Source organism: Leptonotus elevatus, chromosome 13 (assembly GCF_054856555.1).
Source record: "Leptonotus elevatus isolate MCC_2025b chromosome 13, RoL_Lele_1.0, whole genome shotgun sequence".
Classification (NCBI taxonomy): Eukaryota; Metazoa; Chordata; class Actinopteri; order Syngnathiformes; family Syngnathidae; genus Leptonotus; species Leptonotus elevatus.
The window spans coordinates 22,535,043-22,546,875 of record NC_141251.1 but is presented as its reverse complement, the minus strand read 5'-3'; the positions used below and the strand labels follow the sequence as shown (position 1 = coordinate 22,546,875).

The 11,833-nt window shown below is 39.0% G+C and overlaps 1 long non-coding RNA gene and 1 pseudogene across 2 annotated transcripts in view; one reads left to right on the top strand and one right to left on the bottom strand.

Annotated features, from left to right (window-relative positions):
• Positions 1-5,810: 5,810 nt before the first annotated feature.
• LOC147164217 (uncharacterized) lies at positions 5,811-8,687 on the top strand (annotated as a pseudogene).
• Positions 8,688-9,578: 891 nt separating this feature from the next.
• Positions 9,579-11,833, bottom strand: part of LOC147164215 (uncharacterized) — a 26,427-nt gene continuing 24,172 nt past the window's right edge. For both annotated transcript variants that reach the window (XR_015096836.1, XR_015096837.1), the window contains exon 4: positions 9,579-10,038. This is a non-coding gene — a long non-coding RNA (uncharacterized LOC147164215). The remainder of the gene's footprint in view (positions 10,039-11,833) is intronic.

The following is an 11,833-nucleotide window of genomic DNA, read 5'->3' as shown; positions in this document are numbered from 1 at the left end:
CTTGGGAACGCCCTTCAAAATGGCTGCTCGGAACACTTGCGAACGCAAGGCGGAGGCCGTAGGGGTGTGTCCTGTTTTCAGAGTGTAATCAGTGAGGGCCCGATCAACAAAAGCCGCGGCCTCCTCATCTGCTTTGGGAGCGAATATTAGATCTGGAATGACACACTCAGGGAGGAAAAATAAAGGTTAAATTATTTTCTCGCCTCAGAGCCTAATTATTAATTTAGGGAGAAAGGAAAAATAAACTAAATTTAAAAAAAATAAATAAATGTACGTTAAAATATTAAACTATAAAAGCAGACATAATTATATAAAATGAACACGGATATCACCTGCTATTAACATTTGTCCCGTAACCGCTCTCTGCACTGCTTGAAGCAAATTGGCACCCCCAGATTGCATAGGCGGAAGTTTCTGCATCAACACACACTCACATCAGTGGGAGAGAAAGGTTTGTTAAGCATAGCAGAGTTACCAGTGGACGGGTCAACTTTGGCTAACATGGGTGCCTGCAAGATTTGGGAATGAGTCACAGGCCGATGAGGAGGAAAGGCTGGACCTTTGGAAGATTCCTCTGCTTCGGGTGGGCACCTGAAAGATTCTGGACATGACACTTTAACTCTGCTACTTAATTCTGTAACTGAGCAACCTGTTTTCCACTTCCTCATTCTAAAGGCCTGTAGCTGCGTGACCATCATTCTTGCTCTCGACTCATTTTCACAACTTTCTTATCATTCTCTCTCACCCTCCCTTTTGGAGACAACCCGCCAGTTCAGCCTTGTTTTCCTTTTTTTTTGTTAACAGTTACTTCTCACTTCCCTCCCGTTCTCTCTTTCACTCCCCCTGTTCTCTCTCTCACTCCCTCCACAGTCACATGCATTCCTGATTTACTCACCAAGCACACTTATTCAGAATGTTTTGGTATTTGCCGCAAATTGAACCATTCACTTTCCCTATGAAATGTTCCCTTTATTTTGTTTTATTTATTGATTTATTGATTTACTTACTCCCTTATTTATTTATTATTATTATTTATTATTATTATTTATTATTATTATTTATTATTATTATTTATTATTATTATTTATTATTATTATTTATTATTATTATTTATTATTATTATTTCATTGACGTCTTATTGTGGTACCACAGTTACACATAGGCCTTTTTTTTCCTTATTCAAAGACACTTGCTTATTCCCAAACAAAAGTGGTCGAACTATTCCTCTTATTTCAAGAGTGCTTGACTCGGACCAAACAAAAGCACTCGAACCTTAATTTATCAAAACCACTCGACCATATACAAGGACGGGTTTCTAGGATTCTAAAATAGGACGAAAACACCTTGTATATTTAATGTCTTAGTAAAACCAAAAACAAGGATTTCTTATTTCTAGGATTCCATAATGGAACGAAACTACCTTGTGTTTTACTCAGAAGTGGTCGAACCATTCCTTTTATTTCAAGAGTGCTTGACTAGGACCAAACAAAAGCACTCGAACCTTAATTTATCAAAACCACTCGAACTTCTTATTCAATTCTTTCTCTTCTTTCTTATGCGCTTATTTCTTTGTAACGTTACCCCATATACAAGAACTTGAGTTTCTAGGATTCTAAAATAGAACGAAACCACCTTGTATATTTAATGTCTTAGTAAAACCAAAAACAAGGATTTCTTATTTCTAGGATTCCATAATGGAACGAAACTACCTTGTGTTTTAGATTTACTAATATCTGTTCACTCAGATCTCATATACAATTTAGTCACAAATTTAATGACGTGAACACAGGTCTCAGAGTATTCAACAGACAGAAAATCAACTAGGAGGATAAATGTCCTCTTACCTTTAATTACTTTGGCGCCAGATGTTCTGTCTGTTGGATCAACACCTCAGCCCGAAATCACGTCCAGGGTCACCATTTGTTCGAAGAACAGCTTTGTCTTCCGTGTGTTCGTTGTCTTTCGGGTAGAGAGAATGTTGATTATCTGAATACAGGCTGGAGATCGTTCAACAGTTCCTTCGAAGGTTTTATTTTACAGAATATTCCGGGAACCTATGAATGACAGACAATGGCTGCAGCTTCTCACAAGTGCGAAGAGTTCAGAGGACTTACAACATTCTTATACTATCTTGAAGGGCGGTACCACAAAGCCCCCCGCAAACAGCCCACCCGGAGTTCACCAGACATGAGAAAAGACTTTTAAAGACATCATTCATTACACATTGACTTCAACCACAGACAATGGCCCATTGTTGTGGAAATAGAGGAGGTCCCAGTCATGACGGCACCTGGCTCTACTGAGGAAATAAGGAAATATTTTTTTAAGTAAAACTAATACTAAAGCTAAAAAAAAAACTAACTAAAAAAACTGCCTCTAAAAACTAATTACAGCAAACGTTGCCATCTTTCTTTCTTTTTTAAACAAAACAAAACAAAGTAAAGTAACTAATTACAGTATAATGGAAAATCCAAAACTATTATAACCCTGTGAAGGGGGAAAAAACCATGGTTTGATATGTCCTCATGTAACTTCTTATATAAGGATATGTTATTGTCCTGAACTGTTGTACGAATCCAGGTGCCCAACAATTTGTAAATAAAGGGCGAGATCAGCCTGGGAACTCTTCTTTGTTTATACTACAGCCTTCCCTGCTTCGCAAACATGTTTTCGGGAGTGTCTGGGAGAGGGCTTGGACAGCCCGGTTTCTCACGCTCACAACTTTTTGCTAACAAATAAAAGACGGAGCGGCACACGGAGTCAGCTGTGGAACACGTACGATTGCCCAGCCGTTGTTGCAGCTCGCTTCACCCGGACCGTAGGCTCCCCGGTCTAGTGTCAAGGTAAGCGCTGATGATGATCATATTATGCTGCTTAACGTTGTAGTGTATTGATTGCTGTTTTCGGGGAATAAAAGGTACAATAATTCTAGCAAAGCAAGTTGTGATTATTGCTGTTTGCGGGGAATAAAAGGTACAATAATTCTAGCAAATCGAGTCGTGATTGTTGCTGTTTGCGGGGAATGAAAGGTATAATCATTCTAGCACAGCGCAGGTGTTGATTACTGTTTGCGGGGGATAAAACGTACGATTATCCTAGCACAGTATAAATGTTGATTGCTATATGCGGGGAATAAAAGACACAGTTATTCTAGTAAAAGTATATCAAGTCTCTGTGTATTCATTGTTGCCGCCGACCACTCACGATCCTGCATAAAAATATAAAGGTGAAGTAGTGTTTTCCACAAAACATTTTGGCGTTGTCGGCAGGATTACTAACTTCTCGGTAAAGAGAAGTAAGTGAGTGGCTACGGTACAATGTTTCGGAGAAAAGAGAAAAAGTCGGAAGACAAAAGCAAAAGTGAAAGTATACCCCTTTTTTACTTTTCCAACAGAATTAGAGGCTAAAGAGCTAATTGAAGTGAAACTTCACAGTGAGTCATCCAATTTAACAATTTGCCAGTGTGTTTTGATTCGCCTGTCTCTCTCCGGTCTACCACTGGCACCCCTTTGCCTTTGTCAAGTAATGCAGCATTCTTCTAAGAAAATTGCAGCAAAATTATTTGGTATTCACGTTTATTTCTTTTGTTTGCTCTGATTTGGAACAATGCGTGGGGGGGGGGGCAGATCTTTTTCCCCCTCTGCTTTTTCTGTGTTGCTTCAATACGAAGAAAATAAATAAACGTGAATACTAAATAATTTCCAGGTCATGTTTGTAAAAGAGAATTAGTTCTCAAAATTTTACCTGGTTAAATAAAGGTTAAATAAAATAAAAAAAGCTACATATTTCTGTGAGAAGTGGTACATTGTCTGACAGAAGCACAGGGTCGCCAATGTATTTGCCCATGAGTGTATAACAAATTATGAAAAATTTGGTAGCAATCTGACAAAATCAAATTTTTACTTTCTGTACAACACTTTGTATGCAGCTTTGGTCCTTTTTTAAGTGCTCTATAAATAAAGTTGAGTGTGGAGTTGAGAGTTACTTCATAATTTTGCATTACTCATCTGTCTAGTATACAGTACATAATTCAAATTGTCTTCCAACAGGGAAACAGATCAGAGATGTAATTGAGTTTGCAAGTGAGTATTCAAATTTACAAACCTGCCACACACAGCTGACATTCTTACTTTTGATTCACAGGGCTATCTAATTCATCCATCCATTTTCTGTATCTCTTATCGTCACATAACGTCACGGGTGAGCTCGAGTCTATCAAATCAGCAAATCACAGGGCACATACTATGGGCTGAAATATGAGCCACCAGAAACTGAATTTGAATTGTTTATATTTGAAATTGAATTGCTAAACTTGAATAACTGCATTGAAAAACTGAATTTGAATTATATAAATTGAATTTGTATTGTTTAATTTGAATCCCTGCATTGAGGAGGACAAATCACAATCATCTTTCAGAATTGTTTTCCTCTCGTGGAAGGGGAAAATGTATGTATTTTAGAATCTATGCAAATATCAGAATATTTGTGCTATCTGTCCCGACCGTCTAGTATGTAGTATGTACGGTAATGTAATTAAAATTTTCTTTAAAAAAAAAAACTGGAACCAACATGAAATTCTGCGTGCCGGTGAGTCATCAAGCTTTCCTACCTGACATGCGCCCCATTATCATGCTCCCATTCGCAATTGTGATTCACCTGTCAATCTCGTAGTATGGCTCTTTAATTTAATTTAGGTATAGCAATCTGACAAAATCTTCAGAATGACTGTCCTTGAAGTACATCCAGAAATGGACAAAATTGCTGCTTGACAGCCAAATGGCAGACTTCTTGATTTTTTTCAAGCATGCTTCACAATTTTGCGTACTCGTACATCTCGCATACCTAATTCCAGTTTCTTTCCAACAGTTAGCGGCGGGGGTGAAAATGGTGAGTCATAAAATTTACCAATTTATCATGTGGTGTCAACATGCTGTCATTCACAATTTTGATTCACCCGTCTATCTGGCACTGAATGTGCATCATTTAAAATGTGCTAGCAATTATGATAAAGACAAGATCTTTAGAATGGCTTTGTCATTTAGCACCTCTGGAAATGGCCAAAATGGCTGCTCAAAAACAAATTGTCAGACTTCTGATGTATTTTCAAGCATGCTTCACAATTTTGCTTACTTGTACATCTCGTATACCTAATTCCAATTTATTTCCAACAGGGAGCGGCGGGGGTTAAAATTAGGGTGAGTCATCAAACTTGCCAACTTGTCAGGCGATGTCAACATGCTGCCATTCACAATTTTGATTCACCCGTCAATTTGGTACTGATTGTGCATAATTTTAAATTTGCTAGCAATTATGATAACAAAGACAAGATCTTTAGAATGTCATTTAGCACCCCTGGGAATGGCCAAAATGGTTGCTCAAAAACAAACTGGCAGACTTCTGATGTATTTTCAAGCATTCTTCACAATTTTACATACTCGTACGTCTCATATACTTCAAGTTTCTTTCCAACAGGGAGTGGTGGGGGTGAAAATGAGGGTGAGTCATCAAACTTGCCAACTTGCCAGGCGGTGGCAAGTTTGTCAACATGCTCATGCTGCCATTCGCATATTTGATTCACCTGTCTATCTGGCACGGAATGTGCATAATTTAAAATTTGCTTGTAATTATGATAACAATATCTTCAGAATGGCTTTGTCATTTAGCACTCCTGGGAAAAGCCTAAATAGATGCTCAAAAACAAATTGGCAGACTTCTGATGTATTTTCAAGCATGCTTCACAATCTTGCGTACTCATACATCTAGTGTACCCAATTCCAATTTCATTCCAACAGGGAGCAGCGGGGGTGAAAATGAGGGTGAGTCATCAAACTTGCCATCATACCAGGCGGAGTCAACATGGTGCCATTCACAAATTTTTGCCAAAATGGTTGCTCAAAAACAAATTGGCAGACTTCTGATGCATTTCCAGGCATGCTTTATTACCCATACATCAAGTACTGTATTCCTAATGTATTTTTTTATTGTCCAATCAAGATGCTGCAGCACACTGTGACGACATTTAAGTGTAGTGGCTGCTAGCGGTTTACACAGACGAGGCAGCAAGTTGGTTAGCAATTTAAATATATGTATTTTTGCTTAATCTTCCACTGGATTCCTTGCACTAAGTGCATTGGCTGTCCACGCTCAACCACATTCTTCCCAGGTGAGTTACTTTTCTGCAAATAAACAACATTCCTTATTGTGGCGGCCGTGGCTCAGGGTGTAGAGACAGTCGCTCAGTAACCAGAAGTTTGGCTGTTCGATCCCCACTCTCCCCAAGTCATGTGCCATTATGTCCTTCGGCAAGGCACTTCACACACATTACCTCCAGTGCTACTCACACTGGTCTATGGAAGGTGTGATTGTTTGGTGGTGGTCGGAGGGGCCGTAGGCGCACACTGGCAGCCACTCTTACGTCAGCCTGCCGCAGGGCAGCTGTGGCTACTTAAGTAGTTTACCGCCACCACAGTGTGAATGTGTGAGTGCATGAATAATGTATCCATTCCTCTGTAAAGCATCTTTGAGTGTCAAGAAAAGTGCTATATAAATCCAATGCATTATTATTATTATAGATTGTTAGTTAGCTTGTTGCAAGCTAATAACTGTTGTTCATTTTCGTCTTTTTTTCTTTCTTTATCTTTTCATTAATTTTAGGACGTTTTCCTTAACAGTGTTTTGGACAGACTGTTCAACCGATTGTCAAGTTTCTTGGACCGTCACTCACTCGACATAGATTACCTTGAATTTGTTTGTTCACAGGAGCTCGTAATTCTTAGTGCTATGTCATCTCAACTGGTGATACCTCCAGGAGTATACGAGGCACTTACTTTATGCATTGTTTGGTGTCTGAGCATAACTGCAGGGATACACCTGTAGTCCGCTCGGTTGAAAGGGGACCACAAGGCCGTCCTAGAATTGTGATTTCCAAGGAGTATGTGATGGAAAACCTTTCAATTGGTCTGTCAGTAAACTGTATTGATAGACTCCTGGGAGTTTCTAAGTGGACACTTCAAAGACTTATGTAAGCTTGTGATTTGTCCGTGAGAAGTCTCTACAGTGAACTAAATGATGAAGAACTTGACGACTTAGTCTCGGTCATAATTGCCAGCAATCCAAATGTGGGTTACAGGATGATGATGATGGGACAGTTGCAGGAACAGGGGCATCGTGTGCAGTGGGACAGGGTCCATGCGCAGTTGATACGGCAGGAATTCTGTCAAGAATATCTCAGCTGCTGTTGTAATGATGGTGCAATACTACCTCCTAGGCTACTGTAATATTATAATCAGTAATACTAATATTTTTGATGGTCTCTCGACCAAGGTACAACATTCTCTAGAAAGGTCGGTTTGGTTTTATTGTGACATGTGTTTCCAAGATAGTAATCCATTTATCCATGTTGGGAACCATTTTTTTGGTAACAGATCATGTATCTTGATGCTGCTAACAACAACAGAGCAGCAACAACACTCCAATTGTTTAACAAAGCAGTGGAAAATTATGGACTCCCACAAAGGTATGTACTCTTGTTATTGAAGTGTCACCAAATTTAGTTTTAACATCCATTATATAAATATTGCTTTCTTTCAAGGGTCCGGGGTGACCATGGTGCAGAGAAAATAGATGTGTGTCCAACCTCATGTTTTCATCTAGGGGATGTGGATGAAGTAGCTTCATTGCTGGGAAAAGTGTGCACAACCAAAGGTAAATGATATATCAACTGTGGATCCATGACTAAACAACAATGGTGTACTAGAAACTATATGAGACGTATAAGAGCAGTTGACCTAAACACACTAACCAAGACATTAGCCTTAACAACTTTTCAGGCCAACCAGCATAGAACTACTGCCATTTGTTACTCCCATCACCTGAATAGCATGCAGATCACATCAGTTGTTTAAAATATAATACTGCATACAAATGTATTATTAATAATTTGTTACCATCCTTGCACTATGTAGCTAATGCATGTTCACGTTACCTTCTCATTAGAGTTGAAGCAGTTTTCAGGTCAGAAGACATGAAATTTTATAGACAAAACTTTGTACCGGTGTCTTATTTAATAAGCATCCTTGTCAAAATTAGTTGTGTCAATATGTTATTACATTTGTTAAAAATAATGTTGATTTAACAGATTCCGTTTTTGGTCATCTCTTATTACATCAGGCAGATGACACGAATTGAAGCGTGTTAAAGCTCACAATGTGAATTCATCTGAATTGTTGGTCCTTAACTCTTTGACTGCCAACCATTTTCAGAAAAGAGAACATGTGGGTGCCAGCTGATTTAGAGCATTTTGACTGATCTTTCAAGGTCCACAGAAAATGTTGTGTTTGGACTATGGAAACACAGATACTACCAAATGAAAGATTGACTAAAGATTAAAACACAATATAATGCAATATGATGGCAATAGAATGCACGACAAATGAACATAAATGTAAATTACATTAATCTGGCAGTTATTGAAATCTTGGCAGATCTACAGAATCGAACGACTTTGGCGGGATGTGTACACAGCTGTCACTGGTCACTACTACCAAATGCTTCACCAGCTGAAAGAAGATGGCCTACTAGATCTGTCGAGTAGTCTTCATCTCTTCAGCTGCCACTATATTTTCATCCCACGCCTGCAAGTCCACCTTGATAATTTCAGAGATGGATGGGACAACCACCCCCCTTAGCACAGAGGGAAATCGTACCCTAAATCAATAATGCAGTGTGGGAGGTAAGGCTCAGGGTGACGAGAGCAACCTGGAGGTAGGAGTTTTGACTTTTTGTTTATTCATTTATTTTTGCAGAATGACCATACATGGGATTCTTGGTGTTTGTTTCCGTATAGGGCTTATTTAAGTGAGTATTCAAATTTACAAACCTGCCACATACTGCTGACATTTTCACTTTTTATTCACAGGGCTATCTAGTTCATCCATCCATTTTCTGTATCTCTTATCGTCACGGGTGAGCTCGAGTCTATCAAATCAGCAAATCACAAGGCACATACTATGGGCTGAAATATGAGCCACCAGAAACTGAATTTGAATTGTTTATATTTGAAATTGAATTGCTAAACTTGAATAACTGCATTGAAAAACTATATATACTATAAATATAAAATGAATTTGTATTGTTTAATTTTAATCCCTGCATCGAGGAGGACAAATTACAATTGTCTTTCAGAATTTTTTTCCTCTCGTGGGGACTAAAGGGGAACATTTATGTATTTTAGAATATATGCAAATATCTGAATATTTGTGCTCTCTGTCCCGACCGTCTAGTATGTAGTATGTTTGTTTTCTGTACAGGGCTTACACTTCCCTCGGATTGATTGGGAGAACAGCGGACTTGTTAAAATAACTGTAGACTGGTGTGTCCATGTCCCTGAGAACCATCATCCATTCAGAGATGAAGATCTTGCTGAACTGCATGAAGTGGTCAACCCCTTGGGGCCTTGAACTTGTATGGGAGTAGACAAATACTTGGCTGCCGTTCAGTATTTGCTTAGTCGAGGGTATACATAAAGTAAACATTTCCTCCATAAAAGTTTCAACACTTTTATTGTGTACCTTGACAAATTCAAATGTGTAATAGTCTGACAGCAATCTTTAAACATTTGTATTATAATTGTTTTAGCCATATAGTTTTGATTATGTCACACTTATTTGTCTTAGTTCCTTCAAAATTACCAAGCAAACTTACAACTTTTCTTTAGGAACCTTTTTTTTTTTATGAACTATCAAATCTAAAAAAATAAAAATAAAAAAACATTTAAAATTTTTAGACCATCATTTTTTATGTCTTTCTAAATATTCAGTCTAACATTCAAATTAGACCAAACAGAGTGTCATTGGCACTTATGCAGGAGAGAAGATCGCTGCAGACATTCAGTTTGGTAGTGTGAGGGAAGTTGGAGGAGTTGGAAGCAGGTCCAGGCAGTTGGAAATTCCCCATTACCCACCTTCACCTTCATGTTTTCCATTGGAATTTCCCAATCCACCCAGAAGCGAACAAGTTGCTTCCGTTGCTCTTCAGTCACTGAAAGACAAACGGTACGCTATATGAAACTAATTCAAACCCAAAAACGTGTAAAACATTTTCAAAGACTTTGTCCTTCCCTCCCAAAAACGTGTTTACACGTTTTTTTAAAATGTTTTTTTAATGCAAGAGCATACAGAAGGCTTTGATGCAGCTTCTGACACGAAGAGGTGGTCAAAAGCATTGGTAGTTGAAGGGAAAATAACCATGGTTTGATATGTCCTCATGTAACCTCTTATATAAGGATATGTTGTTGTCCTGAACTGTTGTACGAATCCAGGTGCCCAACAATTTGTAAATAAAGGGCGGAATCAGCCTGGGAGTGAATACCTTGTTTATACTACAGCCTTCCCTGCTTGGCAAACATGTTTTCGACAGTGTCTGGGAGAGGGCTTGGACAGCCCGGTTTCTCACGCTCACAACTTTTTGCTAACGAATAAAAGACGGAGCGGCACACGGTCCGGACAGAGTCAGCTGTGGAACACGTACGATTGCCCAGCCGTTTTTGCAGCTCGCTTCACCCGGACCGTAGGCTCCCCGGTCTAGTGTCAAGGTAAGCGCTGATGATGATCATATTATGCTGCTTAACGTTGTAGTGTATTGATTGCTGTTTGCGGGGAATAAAGGGTACAATCATTCTAGCAAAGCAAGTTGTGATTATTGCTGTTTGCGGGGAATAAAAGTTACAATCATTCTAGCAAAGCACAGGTGTTGATGACTGTCTGCGGGGAATAAAACGTACGATTATTCTAGCACAGTATAAAAGTGTTTATTGCTGTTTGCGGGGAATAAAAGGCACAGTTATTCGAGCAAAGCATATCAGTCTCTGTGTATTCATTGTTGCCGCCGACCACTCACGATCCTGCATAAAAATATAAAGGTGAAGTAGTGTTTTCCACAAAACAGTAGTTATTGAAAAAACGGACAGCAGGTGCAGTATGAGAGATCAGCCAGGGCCATGTTGCAACAAGCTCGTTTTGTCAAGTGTTTTCACCAAGAATGTGAATATTGACGAAACTTAGTTATATTCTAATGCTAATTTCTGCAACGCGGAAACAGATACAAATGTACTTTTTTTCTGATGAAAGAAGAGACTAATCTTTCTTTTGGTAGGTTCCATGTTTTTATAGCAATAGAACACAATATTCTGTGGGCCTTGCAAAATCAGTCAAAATCCAGTAAAACAGTCGGGAGAGAAGGGGGTTGCTTCCATGAAAATGGCTGGGAGTGAATGAGGTAATAGAATAAGTGTCTTAATCAATGAAAGATATTCTTCTATTTCTAACTCCGGATTTCCATCGGGTACGGAAGCATAGTGATGCGGATACGCTGCTGTTTTTTTTGTTGTTGAATGTGCGATTACAGCATGCTGTTGTGCAGCAGCCAGGTGCCATTAGATTGAGTAAGCACAGGGAGGTCCCAGGCCAGAGCCAAACTATTTACAACCATTTCCTTCTCCTCAGTTAGATACAGACTTTCAGATAGTGTGACGTCAAAAAGCTTTAATGGATGTGCAGCAAACAAAGAAAAAATGAATGAATGAATCAATAAATAATTATTTGTGGAAGTACATACCGGTCTGATAGTTTCTCTGATGTCCAAGTCAGCGACATCCTCAAGTGTGACACAATCTGTAGGTTATTGTCCAACAGTGCATGAATGACTGCTGGACTCAATCCAGTAAAACAAGGACTCCCATGGAGAAATTAGTGGCCTATGATTCTCCCTGCCACAATAAACAGCTCATTTTGAACCAGGACTTGAGATGTAGATGGGATCAAGTGATCTGGTTGTC